General features: G+C 42.1%; 1 protein-coding gene across 3 annotated transcripts in view; it reads left to right on the forward strand.

The window, feature by feature from the left end:
* Positions 1 to 762: 762 nt before the first annotated feature.
* Positions 763 to 13,555, forward strand: part of LOC122548912 (protein NDRG1-like) — a 68,809-nt gene continuing 56,016 nt past the window's right edge. For 2 of the 3 annotated variants that reach the window (XM_043687877.1, XM_043687879.1), the window contains exon 1: positions 763 to 905. The gene's annotated coding sequence lies outside the window, so the exon portion shown is untranslated. Of the gene's footprint in view, positions 906 to 2,929; positions 3,021 to 13,555 lie in introns of those variants that run through there. The other variant, XM_043687878.1, reaches the window with a different exon arrangement.

Raw genomic sequence — 13,555 nt, forward strand, 5'->3', positions numbered from 1 at the left:
GTGTACAAAGTTAAAAATCACACAACAACAGGTTATAGTCCAATAGGTTTAATTGGAAGTACACTAGCTTTCGGAGCGACGCTCCTTCATCAGGTGATAAGGGTTAAATCTCTATCTAGTTTCCCTGGCTTCTGGTCACCTCACTACAGGAAAAATGTGATAACACTAGAGGACTATAGAGAGAGTTCGCAGGATGTTGCCTGGGATGGAGCAATTGAGCTATAAGCTTCATCACCTATCAGGTGAGCGTCGCTCCGAAAGCTAGTGTGCTTCCAATTAAACTTGTTGGACTATAACCTGGTGTTGTGTGATTTTTAACTTTGTACACCCCAGTCCAACACCGGCATCTCCGAATCTTATCTATTCAAAATTGCATCATTTTGCGTGGTTTCATGGAATGTTAGATGTGCACGTAATCACGTAGCTGTACAGGAGGCAATTATCTGAGTTTAGGCGTCAAAAATTTAATTTTGCCTCTTGACAGCATTAATTACTCTCGTACGCGGATGTGTTCGGCAGCACAGAGGCATTATAAAAAGCTTTTTTTTTGAAAAAAGGAGTGACTGCTCAAAATGCACATTTGTTGATTTGTTCCTTTTTCAATTTATCAAAACGCCTAGTTGAAAAACAATTTGATTTATTTTTGTCTGTAAAGTAACAGCTTTAAATGTAAAGTGTTTTCCTTTCTAATGAAAGACACGTGTCTGTGAGATGAAAAAAGTGGGCAGGGCTGAATCTGGACTCTATAAAAACCTCCTACATCCGTCATATCAAAACAGCAGTGGGCAGCGGAGAAAAATATACAGAAAGAAACTCTGTGAACTTTACAAGATTGCGTTTTATAAACAAACAAACCGGCTGCGATTGCTCAACAAGTTTGCTAAGTGCGAAATCTTTAGCTTGGGGTAAGTTTGTTTTGTCTTTTTTTCATAACGCTGCCTTCCTCGTAGCATAATCTTGATTTTTAATTTGGATAAATGTTCTCGAAGCGCACATTCTGTTTTTTAATATTTAAAAAAAAACACGTGTATTACTTTTGTCGAGTGCAGCAGTGGAGTTACTGGATCTCCCAAGGGACCAGCATCGTGCAATATTTAGGAGTTCGAAATGAGAAAATATTGTATTCCCCTCTCATCTCGGTGTTGCAGCCGCGTGGAAAGTCTAAGTTGACAGCATCGTCGTATGGTTAATTCCCTTCACGATGTTTTTAATGGGCATAACTGTTTACTGAACTAGATTTAGACATCCTGTCCTCTCATCTTCCTGTGTTATACAATATTCCAGACTTAAGGCCATTGACCGTCCCACCCACCCCAGTAGCCCATTTTGCAATAGCACGTACTAATGTTCAAACTAATTTTGAAGTCCACGAAAGCTTTATCGTTGCGCAAACGAGTGCGCTCCTGAAAAGGCAACGAACCAACAACTTTTCAAATAATCCCCAGGACAGGCCATACGTGTTAAACAGGTGCCACTCAGCATTTTTTCCCTCTGTAAATTATTGATCCTAGGTATTATCTAAATGTAAACAAGAGTTCAAAGAACCGAATGCAGTTTAAACATGTGGTCAAACAGTTAAGGAAGGGCTGAAACAACTTTTGCCCACAATCCAGCCACCCCCCCCAAAAAAACACACACAACTGGATGAATGGGAGTGCCCTTTTTGTCGATGTTTTTACAGTTTTGAAGAGTTTTTGAGCAGCAGGAATTTAACTGAGAGCCTCCAGTGTTATTATTTTCTAGCTGCCATCATTTCCAAGGAAGGGTCAGCGGACCCGAAACGTTAACTCTGATTTCTCCTCACAGATGCTGCCAGACCTGCTCGGCTTTTCCAGCAACTTTTGTTTTTGAGTCTTTCCGTCCTATTGGATTGCTCAGAAGGCAGTTTTAAGCCACCCACACATCGGTTGCCACGCTGAGGCGTGACTGGCACCAGCTCAATAAGACACCTTTCCAGGCCCTGCACCGTGTTACTGCTGCAATCAATGCGTTGCAATTAAATTAAATTAAATGCATTCAGAATATCTCGAAATGAGAACAGAAGAGTACTTTAATGCAATATTCGAGTTGGATTATGGGCATTTTCTCCTCCTTCGGGTTTTTTGGGGTGTTTTCTCCTCAGTCAATTGCTACCTCAAAAAGTGAAATGACCGATCAGCTTGTCTTCTGGGCTGGTGATTATACTTTTTTTGTTTTGTTTTCACGCTAGGTTTAGCTAGGGAGAAACTGCTGACTTTGTTTCGCGGTGGGAAATGAGGCGAGAAGAACTTCCCTCCGAATGGAGAGGGTGGACTAATGGAAGACAAGAAGACTTTCTCTTCCGTTCGTTGATCCACGTTCCCGACTTCCTACCCCACCCCACCCCATCCAAAAGTGAAATAGTGTTTGAAGGCTTGCATGCCATTTCCAAAATTCACTGCAAACCTCCCACACGCTGATCCTAACCGTCTGGCATGCTCTCGGGGGCACTTTGCCAACAATGGCTGCTCTTGCTCACTCTCTGCCGCACTCTAGGCGGCGCCACTGGGCACTCGAGACCGATTTCTAGCAAAGTTCATTGTTTTGATTTTTTTAAAAAAAGTCGTCATTCAATATGATTTCAAGTTTTGGGGAACAAGAGAAGAGGAAGACAGTGCTGATTGAGAAGGTGCTTTGCTTTCAAAGTTGGAAGGTCCGGAAGCGCTGGTTTCGGAACGGTTTGGAGGGCTGGGTGATTGACGTTTCGGCTCAACCAATCCCGTTCCCGCTCGGGTCCCTGTCCCGCCTCCCAGCCGTTTTCATCGCCGCCGGAATGTTGGGGCAAAAATCAAAAGCGGGAGGCGGGAGTGGTGGTAGCGGGCCCCGCCCACTGCGGTTGGAGCTCCGTGATTGGGTGGCGCGTGGTAATTAGTCATAAACGTTGGCCTCGTGACGTTGGGGCGGCAGTGATTTCAAAACAAACCGCTTGACGGGACCAGTAAGGCGGCGTGACTGGTATCGCTGCCCCTTTTTATTTTGGAAACCCTAAGGAGACTAGGGAGGTAACGTCTTTGTCCGTCACTCATTTAACCGTCAAGTTATTAGTTTCTTTTAGAAAACTATATTTCAGTTTTGAAACGAGGAAACTATTTGACTTTGATGCTCTTTAGCCAACGGAATATTGATGATAGAGCATGTCAGGTAATTGAGACGCAGTTCTGTGCCTAAACCTCAGGAAGGGCCTGTGCCCGAAACGTCGAATCTCCTGTTCCCTGGATGCTGCCTGACCTGCTGTGCTGTTCCAGCAATAAAGTTTCAACTTTGATCTCCAGCATCTGCAGACCTCACTTTCTCCTAAACCTCAATGGTCGACCTGTTCTGATATCACTCAAAACAAGTCAGCTTGGTTGCATCTGTGGAGGAAAATAGGGCCACGTTTCGAGTCCTGTAAGCATCTGCTGATTTCCTCCACTCTGGTTGTATGTCAGTATTCACAGAGCTGGATTTGTTTTGAATGATAGTGGTGAAGAGGATAACTGTTGTCAAACTAGTGCTGATTTTGTGATGGCATCCATCTCATGCCTGGTTTTGAATGTTGTCTGTAAATTTACTTGTGATCATGCCATCTCTGCACTTGAGTGTTTTATGTATGACCTGTGAGGGCAGAGTACTGTCAATGAGTGCAACATTACTATTTGTTTTTTAAAAAAGCATTGAATTATACTGGTTTGAACTTCCGAGTGTGACCAATGGTTCCATGTTAATTTTTGAACTTTGGCACCTTGTTAAAATTGTTTAGCTGATATGTTGCCTACCTGGATGACCTTTTTTGGATGAGTTTTTATCTGATTTCCTGCACACCAAATGCTTTTTGCTCATGGTTGACATCCCTGTCAGTCTTGTGAAATAACTGAGGATGGTATTGCCACTCGGTCACCTTTTACACATGAACAGTCTTTGACTTTAGTACTGCTGTTAAAATACCTATTCAAGATGGCTCAGGGAATCCTTGATGGACTCTACCTGTAGTCTGTCTTGGTTTGTCCTGGAGGTCATGTTCTGATAGTCTGGAATATAAAACTAACAGACAATTTTAGTTTAAATTTATTACCTTTTTTATTTATTAGAGGCATCTATGTTTACAGTATAATGAGCTAAGGTTCTAAAACCATTAGCAGAGCTCTTTGTTGCAGACAAGCTATCTTTATAAAGAAACTTGCATTAAAACTACAAAAACATGTCCTTAATGAGGTAAGCAGCAATAAAATGGCAAAAGTTTGCAGAGGAAGAGAAACTCACTGACAGGTCTGAGTATGCTTGACTAATTAAGCTACATGCACATCGAATTGGGGAAACTTTAATTCAACCAGGCCCCAAATGGCTGATTACTTTGGCTAGATAATTTTTGCTTTTAACAGTACATCATAATGAGGGATTAGTTGAAACCATGTGCAAAGGTTGAGGTAACCTTGCTCAGCTAACATGTCCAGTATCATTGTTCTACAAAATGCCTTTCCTTTCAAATTATCTGATTCCCAGAATGCAAATTAAATTCTTAACCTTCTTGGACCTCGAGCTGCAGGGAACAAGACGAAGTCAATCCATGACGAGCCAGTGTTTACTCTAATCCAACCATAAAGGTTGGAGGCTGAGGGTGACCTTTATCGAGGCTTACAAATTTGAGGGGCATGGAAAGGATAAATAGACAAAGTCTTTCTTTACCCTGGGGTCAGAGAGCCCAGAACTAGAGGGCATAGGTTTAGGGTGAGAGGGGAAAGATTATAAGAGACCTAAGGGGCAATGTTTTCAGAGGGTGGTATGTGTATGGAATGAGCTGCCAGAGGATGTGGTGGAGGCTGGTACAATTGCAACATTTAAGAGGCATTTGGATGGGTATATGAATAGGAAGGGTTTGGAGGGATATGGGCTGGGTGCTGGCAGGTGGGACTAGATTGGATTGGGATATCTGGTCAGTGTGGACGGGTTGTACTGAAGGGTCTGTTTCCATGCTGTACATCTGACCCTAAGTCTTTGATATAAACCAGCAATTTAATTATCCAGCACCTTACTGTGAAATTTGTGTGCCTCTGGCATGAGAAGGTGCTGCCACACATTCAACAAGTGAACAAATGTTATAACTTTATTTACACTGATCCATTGACAGTAAACAGATGTCCCCAATTCCTGCGTTCTCTGCAGCAAGTGTCATATCTAAGGCTACATGCTTTCTCATTGCTTCAGTCAACTACCAGAGTGTCAGCGTCAGCATATCTGACAATTTTTTAATCTGTCAACCAGTATTCTTTTGGATTGTTAATCTGGTCCAATCAGGGAACTCCTGTGAGGTCCAGTTGGCAGACCTCATTACAATCATTACATCCCTCCCCTGCTGAGTTTGAGGGCATAGGCCAATCCTTTTATGTGCAAGCCTCCTGAGGTGTTTTAGCATTCAGAGGAACCTGACGTGGGCAGCATGTAACACTAAGCTTGGTTTTTGCACCAGGAGCACCTTGGCAAAAGTTTGCTGTTTTGTGATAAAAGTATCAAAGTAGCTACATATGTCATGTCTATCTCGAATTCTGAGGACTCCACAATGCTGAACGGTGAGGTTAATCCACTGGTTCCAGCAGCTTTTCTGACAGTTCTGAGGCGGCAACACATTTTTGCTCCTGCATGAGTTGTGAATTCATGGCTTTCAAACAGTCTGTGCTTGTTCAGGACTGCTGCACCTAGTTGAACTTTAGGTGACCATGCCTCTTGTGTGGAAGTGCTGTTTCCTTGACTAAATCTGTGCTGTTAGAAGGTTCTCCTGGATTTTGATTCAGCAACAATGTAGTTAGTCTTTTGGAATGATTTTTATTTATTGACATGCAGTCTTTATTGACAAGCTATCTTTAATATAGTTAAGTGTTCTATAGTGTCAACACTGAATAAAACAAAAGGAATATTAAGGCAGAAAAATGTTCAACTTTACAGTCCTTGCTCTGCCATGGGCCCAAGTGGCCAGGCATGAGGCCCCTTTGCTGCGCCATTACTGTTGGAATGAAAGCTGCCACTTTTGGCAGGGCCATCTCACCTGACTCCCTCATCACTGAATCCTTCTGGTTTTTTAGATACTGGACAGGTAAAGGGAGCTTGGCAATATCTAGGAAGAAAGCTTTATTGATTCATTAGCTACCACCAGCAATCATTCCTGTTGTTACCAGGGAGACTATGGTAGTGTATGGTGCCTTGGGCGGCAGCTACCAAAACCACAGCCTCTTCCACAGGACAGTAGACACATGGAAGCATCACCAACTGCAAGTGTGTCTCTAAGCAAAACACTATCCAATATTTGAATAATTATATTGTAATTTCTGAGCTGCTGGTCAAAGTCCTTAAACACTCTCTCTCCTGGAGTGTATTTGCACCAGGTTGTCTGCTGGAGTTCAAGAAAGTGGGTTCCTACTATATTCTAGAGTATTTAGATAACCTAATATCTTAAACAATTGAATTGATTGAGCAGCAAATCATACCATAAATCTAATTTTATTTTCAAAATCCAACTTCATATTTCATGGTATTTCAATAAGCTATAATCTGTTGAAAAGTAAGCTTAAATCTAATGCTATTGCTTTCAATTGCAAATGGTTATCACCACTAAAAAATGACCCAAAGTCTGCTGCAGATGGATGACAGCACAAATAAATGACAGCCCCCTCAAACTCCTGGCCCTGAGGCCTCCTTGGCCAGTCTTCCCTAAAAGTGACTGCAGTAAAAGTTTAATAGCCTGGGCTACACGATTAAAATAACCTGTAATTCAATTATAATCTAACGCTTCTTAACTTTTTAGGTTAATTATATTATTGCATTTAACTTCAAATGAAGGGCATTAACTGAGCATCACCTCTTCCCTGTTACGAATTATGAAGAGACTGAAACTGTTATTAGATAGAATGGGAAGTGCATGTTTGTAACCTGAACCCCTCCAAGCTTACGGTGCAAAAGGAAGCCATCCACTCTATAGTGCCTGCACTTGATCATACACTCTCTTGTTTGTTCTTTTACAAGTGGAAACAGTTTCTCCCTATCCGATCTATTCCATCAGCTCAGAATTTCTCTATCCCATCTCCTATTGACCACCTTCTATCCAAGAACAGTCCAGTGAATTTCCACATCCTTGGAAGCATTCTGTAATCTGATTCTAGTCACTATCCACTGCCTTCACAGATTGCTATAATGTGGTGCCCAAAACTGAACACTACTGCAGCTGAGGAAGAAGGCTTATGCCCGAAACGTCGATTCTCCTGTTCCTTGGATGCTGCCTGACCTGCGCTTTTCCAGCAACACATTTTCAGCTATTACCTGTTGCACTTGGTGCTGACTTTTTAAAAAAAAACACAAGTAGCCCCAGAGTCTCTTTTTGTGATGCAGTATTTCTCTATTTAGACGAAACTACTCTTTTGTTATCCCTTCAAAAATGAGCAAGCCATAATTTTCCCACATTACACTACACTTGCCAATGTTTTGCCCTCTTACTACTGATCAATATCTAAAACTATATTCCTCTTGCAGCCTGTAAGCAGTTGCAGCCCTTACACTGACATCTGTGGTCGCTCAACTGGTGTGGGGGTGGGAAATAGTTGAAACTTTATTGCTGGAACAGCACAGCAGGTCAGGCAGCATCCAGGGAACAGGAGATTCGACGTTTTGGGCACAGGCCCTTCCGAAACGTCGAATCTCCTGTTCCCTGGATGCTGCCTGACCTGCTGTGCTGTTCCAGCAATAAAGTTTCAACTTTGATCTCCAGTGGGAGTTGAACCCTGCTATTGGTGTCACACTGCATTACAAACTAGCTGTTCACTCATAAGATATGGAAAACATCTGATTTATTCTGAAAACTGAGCCATCTTTGTTGAACAGAAGTATAAGAATAGTGTTATGAGCTTCAGTTTGCTATTCTTTCATTGCTTCTGTGCTCCCAATTGTTTTCAAAGTAATTTTTTGAAAGTGATAGGAGCAAATGAGGTACATACACATTAGCAATCTAGCAGCTCAACATGGTCTTGAAGTCCAGAATGTAATAGAGATCTTAATCTGAAAGACACTCCTCTTTCTCTGATTCTATATACACCATAGAATCTTAGAATTCCTGGGAATCTGTTTTAGCTCAGTTGGCTGGATTGTTGGTCTACAGAGCAGTGTGATACTAAAAGCTGGGGTTCAGTTCCCATCACTAGTTTGAGGTTACCATGAAGGACTTCTCCTTCTCCACTTCTTCCCTAGCCTGAGGTCTGGTGGCCCTCTGGTTAAGTTACCACCAATTACGACTCTCTAAGAGAAAAGTAGGGTCTGGTAAGACTGGTGACACAACACAGAACCCCTACAGTGTAGAAACAGGCCTTTTGGTCCAAGCAGTCCACACTGACCCACTGAAGAATATCCCAACCAGACCCATTCCCTTGCTGTATTGCTGGACACTTTCCCCTGAGTCATGTACCTAACTTGCACATCCCTGAACGCTATTGACAATTTAGCATGGCCAATTCCCCTAACCTGCACATTTTTGGACTGTGGGAGGAAACAGAGTGCAACATTCTGGAAGACCATGTCATGCAGAGATTGAAAGTCTGGACACATTAATTTTCCTGGACTTTTTGCCATTTAACTTGTCATGTACACTTAATTTTATTTTTACTGTGGGTTTCTACAGCATGTGTAAAATAGTCAAGTGGCAGCCACAAGCTTTGGGGAAATACTGCCCTTTAGTAAGGACACTACACTAACCTGTTAAACTTCTGTAACTTAAGTGCTTTTGAAGCTAGAAACAGGAGTTATTAAAGTCTATACCTGAACAGGAAGTTACAGCATTACATCGGTGACCAGTTTGGATTCTAAGAAGTGGAATGAGAGTGATAATTAACATGAAAGTTTGAGTGAACAGAATTTAGAACTTAGATGGAAACTATTTTTTGTCTGAAATTCACAAGCTAGATTAAATTTTAAATTTGCTTGATCATTAGAACCAGAGAGAATGCTGTCTCCATGTGACAAACAAATAATGAGCTCAAAGAGGAATTGGTGCAGATGTTTATCTGTAGTCTGCCTGAACGTATTTGCATAAGATCAAACACTACTTTGATCATGAATATTCATTTGGAAATGAGTAGTTATTACTCAATTAACTTTGTAAATGAAAAACTTGTAGCAACAATGGAAGACAGTAAAGCTGGACATTGTCCATTTGAGTGTTCAAGTTGCATTCATACAGAAGTGAGTATTGCATCACTCCTGTCTTGCGCCTTAAATGGTGGGCAAGTTTTGAAGTCGGGAGATGAGTTAATCACTGTAGGATTCCTTGCCTGTGATATGCTCTTGTCATGGTATTTATATGGCTGGTCCAGTTCTTTCTAGTCAATGATAATCCCAGGATATTGATTTTTAGTTGGGGGAAGGAGGAGAGGAAGATGTTGAGCAATGGTAATGCCAAGGGGGTGATGTTACCAGACACAGCATGAATGTTGCTTTGTCACCCCAAACCTCTGATCTTTGTGTGTGGACATGCAATTCATATACTGAAGCAGTCCAAATGGTGCTGAACACTTTTTTTTTGCAGTCATCACCAACTATCCCTGCTTCTGATCTTGTACAGCGCGTTCTGGTAAATACACATTGTCAATGCAAGTTGACAAATGGTGAATGCTGTTTGGATAATAAACTTTCTCCTGAATGGGTATAGTTTTTTAGAGATCTTCTGCAGCACAATTTTCTATAGTTTTCCATAATGCCATTTTCAATACCATGATGTTACAGAAGAATGCAACAATCATGTTATAGCAGAACAACTACATGATTGAATCAGCTAAAGCTGGTTGACATTAGGACACTATATCCTGAGGAACTTCATCCTGTTTCAGTTTTTGCAAATCTGTTAGACTTGAACAAATTAATGAGTATGTCTGCAGTTCATTTTACTGGTTGTTTATCTAATATGCTCACTTCTGGGGTGATGTCTTGGAGTGGGTGGGACTCAATTGAGATGAATCTTTGATCACTGACTAAAAACCATAACCTAGGAAAGAAAAATGGAATGCTGATTCTGGCCAGAGGTGAATTCTTCTGCTGCATCCTACCCTCCCAGTCTAGAACCTCCTGGATAAGGTAGAGGGATTGTTTACTTTACACTCGTTGAAAACTAACCTTCCAGCTCCGTGAGCAAACCTACATCCAGAGCCTCGACCTGAGCTACAAATCTTCTCTGAATTTGCTAACTTTGCACTCTGTTGCAAATGCTTCAGCCTTGGTCTTTTGCAGTTTAATATTAGAGGATTAGGATGGTTGTGGAGCTAACTCCTTCAATGAGTTGCTGTTAGTCTTTAGCTTTAACATGTGGATGTCGCCACTGTTAGGTACCTGCTGCTGCTCGTGGCTTGTCCTCCTGCACTCCTTTTGAACCAGGATTGATTCTCTGGCTTTATTGATTAATGGTGAGGTATGGTCAGGTTGCAACTTGTCATACAATTCTACTGCTGAAAGCCCACAATTCCTCTGGAATGAGTTGTTAGAGATGTTCATAATGTTTCCCATTATCACAAGAGGTTGTGCCCCATAAAACAGGATGGTGTCCTCTGTGAAAATGGAACTTTTGGTCTCCACAATTGTGATTGCTCTCTTTCCAGTGCTGATTAGAACAGATGTATTTGTAACACTTGCATTAGTAAGGATTAAGTATTTCACTCTCTTTTTGGGGTTCCCTCACCACTTTGTCACAGGCCTATCTAGCAGCTGTGTTGTTCTGTGACCAACTCCATGGTGTTGTGAGCCTCTCTTGATGAATGTCAAAGCCTTTTACCCAGAGTAAATGGTTATTTGCCTTTTTTTAAAATTCAATTCCCCTCTTCTAAAACCTTTTAATTCTGCTGTAGTGGGATTTAAGCTCCAGTCCCATAGCATTGACTAGGTTACTGGTCCAGCAACAATGCCATTATCTTCCCTTGCATACAAATTGTCCCTGAAAATGATACTGGCTGACCTTGCTCCTAACCTGCAAAGTATTAACTATTTGCTTATGATATTTAATCTTTAAGTAGAAATCATCCATTACATGTACTGATACTGAAGGCATTTTGAACGTGCGTGTGCGCGCGCGTGTGTCTCTGCGTGTCTGGTACACGCTGTGTTGCTCTTCAGAGTGCTTTGACGTTATGTGTTTGATCGCCCAGAATCATCTTGGTTTGCTGAAAGCTTTCTCCAACGATGTTTTGTGCAATAAAGGTTTTTTCCATATATCAAACAAACGTTTGCCTGGATGAGTTCACGTCGCATGTTATATGCAGCAATTCAATGTCTAATAATTGTCCTTGTTTGTTTTTTATTGCCAGGATGAACCTTTCCCATCAACTACTACCCTTTGTCATCTCTTACCCAGCCAATGTCTGATCCAAACTGCTAAATCACCCTCAATCCCATGCCTCTATTTTCTGCAATAACCTACTGTGGGGAATCTTGGCAAACACTTTACTGAAATCCATTGAGACCATATCAATTGCTTTACCCTCCTCTACCAGTTTGGTCTGGTCAAAGAGCTCAAAGTTTGTGAGGCACGACTTGTCCTAACACAACTTTGACTGTCCCTAATCAAACTATTTCTTTCTAGATAAATCCTAACTGTTGTAATCCTTTCCAACACTTTACCCACAACTGAAATAAGGCTCACTGGCCTATAGTTAACAGGGTTGTTTCTACTCCCACTCCCACCCCCCAAACCTTGAACAAGGGGACAATATTTGCTGTCCTCCAGTCTTCTGGCACGATTCCTGTAGACAGTGACGATAAGATCAAAGCCAATGGCTCTACAGTCTCCTCTATAGCTTTCCAGTGAATCATAGGATAGATCCCATCCAGCCTGGGACGCTTACCTATTTTCACACTTGCCAGAATTGCTAACACCACATCCTCAGGAACATCTCTTTCCTGGGATGGGGACCCCAAAATTAGAGGGCATAGGTTTAGGGTGAGAGGGGAAAGATGAGGCCTGAGGGGCAATTTGTTTTCATGCAAAGGGTGGTGCATGTATAGAATGAGCTGCCAGAGCTCGTGGTGGAGGCTAGTACAATTGCAACATTTTAAAAAAGCATCTGGATGGCTATATGAATAGCAAGGGTTTGGAGGGATATAGGCTGGGTGCTGGTAAGTGGGACTAGATTAATTTGAGATATCTGTTTGGTATGGGTGGGTTGGACTGAAGGGTCTGTTTCTGTGCTGTCTGCCTGACTCTCATCTTTCTGCTACGATTAGATTAGATTACTTAGTGTGGAAACAGGCCCTTCGGCCCAACAAGTCCACACCGACCCGCCGAAGCGTAACCCACCCATACCCCTACATTTACCCCTTTACCTAACACTACGGGCAACTTAGCATGGCCAATTCACCTGACTTGCACATCTTTGGACTGTGGGAGGAAACCGGAGCCCCCGGAGGAAACCCACGCAGACACGGGGAGAACGTGCAAACTCCACACAGTCAGTCGCCTGAGTCGGGAATTGAACCCGGGTCTCTGGCGCTGCGAGGCAGCAGTGCTAACCACTGTGCCACCGTGCCGCCCACTACTATTGTAACTAGAATTCTCTTGTTACAGTCAGATTTGGGATAATGTGTGTTGTGGCAACACTATTTGGCTAGAATATCACTGAAGAATTGGGGAACATTTATTTCTTGCCTCTGTTCAGTAGTGTGATTCCAGTGGGAATTGTTTCACATGCTTTGTTATGCACAGGCACTAATGCCCATGCTGAAATTTCCATGCAGTTTGGCACGTGCACAATGCCTGTGCTGGTCTTTGTGCTGTACTGCATGTGTGCTGATGTAGCTGCCAACAGTGCAGCCTTGAGGGGTACTGAACAGAGCACCTTTTTTTTATTGTATTTTTAAATGGACTGTTAAATTTACTTTTTTTTTGTTGGTAATGATTTATACTCTCATTCAGGCTGTACTATACTTTTATGTTGGGTGTTTGAACGATCGTGAGTTTTTTCTGATCTGCCCCTGCCCCAACTCCAACTCCACTTTTCCCACAGGCCCATTAAGTGATTTTCTATTAAGCAAGGTTGTGCTGGAATGCAAGTATGGTGTTATAGGACAGCTACCTGTACTATGATCACTGGTCCTATTAAATCATTCTTTTTCCCCCCCCCCCCATACTGCCACTGGGGAAATTCTAAATTGGAGTCGCAGAAAGCATAGTGGACTATCCACCTGCATATTGAAGTCCCCCATTGTTATTTTGACAGAAAAGGCATCTAAGAAAGACACTACCTTCTCATTTTATTTTCTGCCTATGTCCTGACTCTTGATAGGAGACCCTCTTTTTATGGTTCCTTAACTCTGCCCACACAGATTCTGTGCTTTCTGACTGATTCTTGCTATGGCCATTTCTTTGCTTGGTAATGTTGTTTCAACTAGTGATTAGTGAATCCAGTTGATTCTCTTAGCTCTGAGGCAGGAATTTCCTTGAGTGAAAAGTTTGTTTCCATTCAAATGCTCCTTGGAATATAACAATCTTTTTTAAGATATAATTACATTACTTCTATCGATCTGAATCCATTTAAGGCTTCCTGTC

This window comes from Chiloscyllium plagiosum, chromosome 4, assembly GCF_004010195.1.
Source record: "Chiloscyllium plagiosum isolate BGI_BamShark_2017 chromosome 4, ASM401019v2, whole genome shotgun sequence".
Classification (NCBI taxonomy): domain Eukaryota; kingdom Metazoa; phylum Chordata; class Chondrichthyes; order Orectolobiformes; family Hemiscylliidae; genus Chiloscyllium; species Chiloscyllium plagiosum.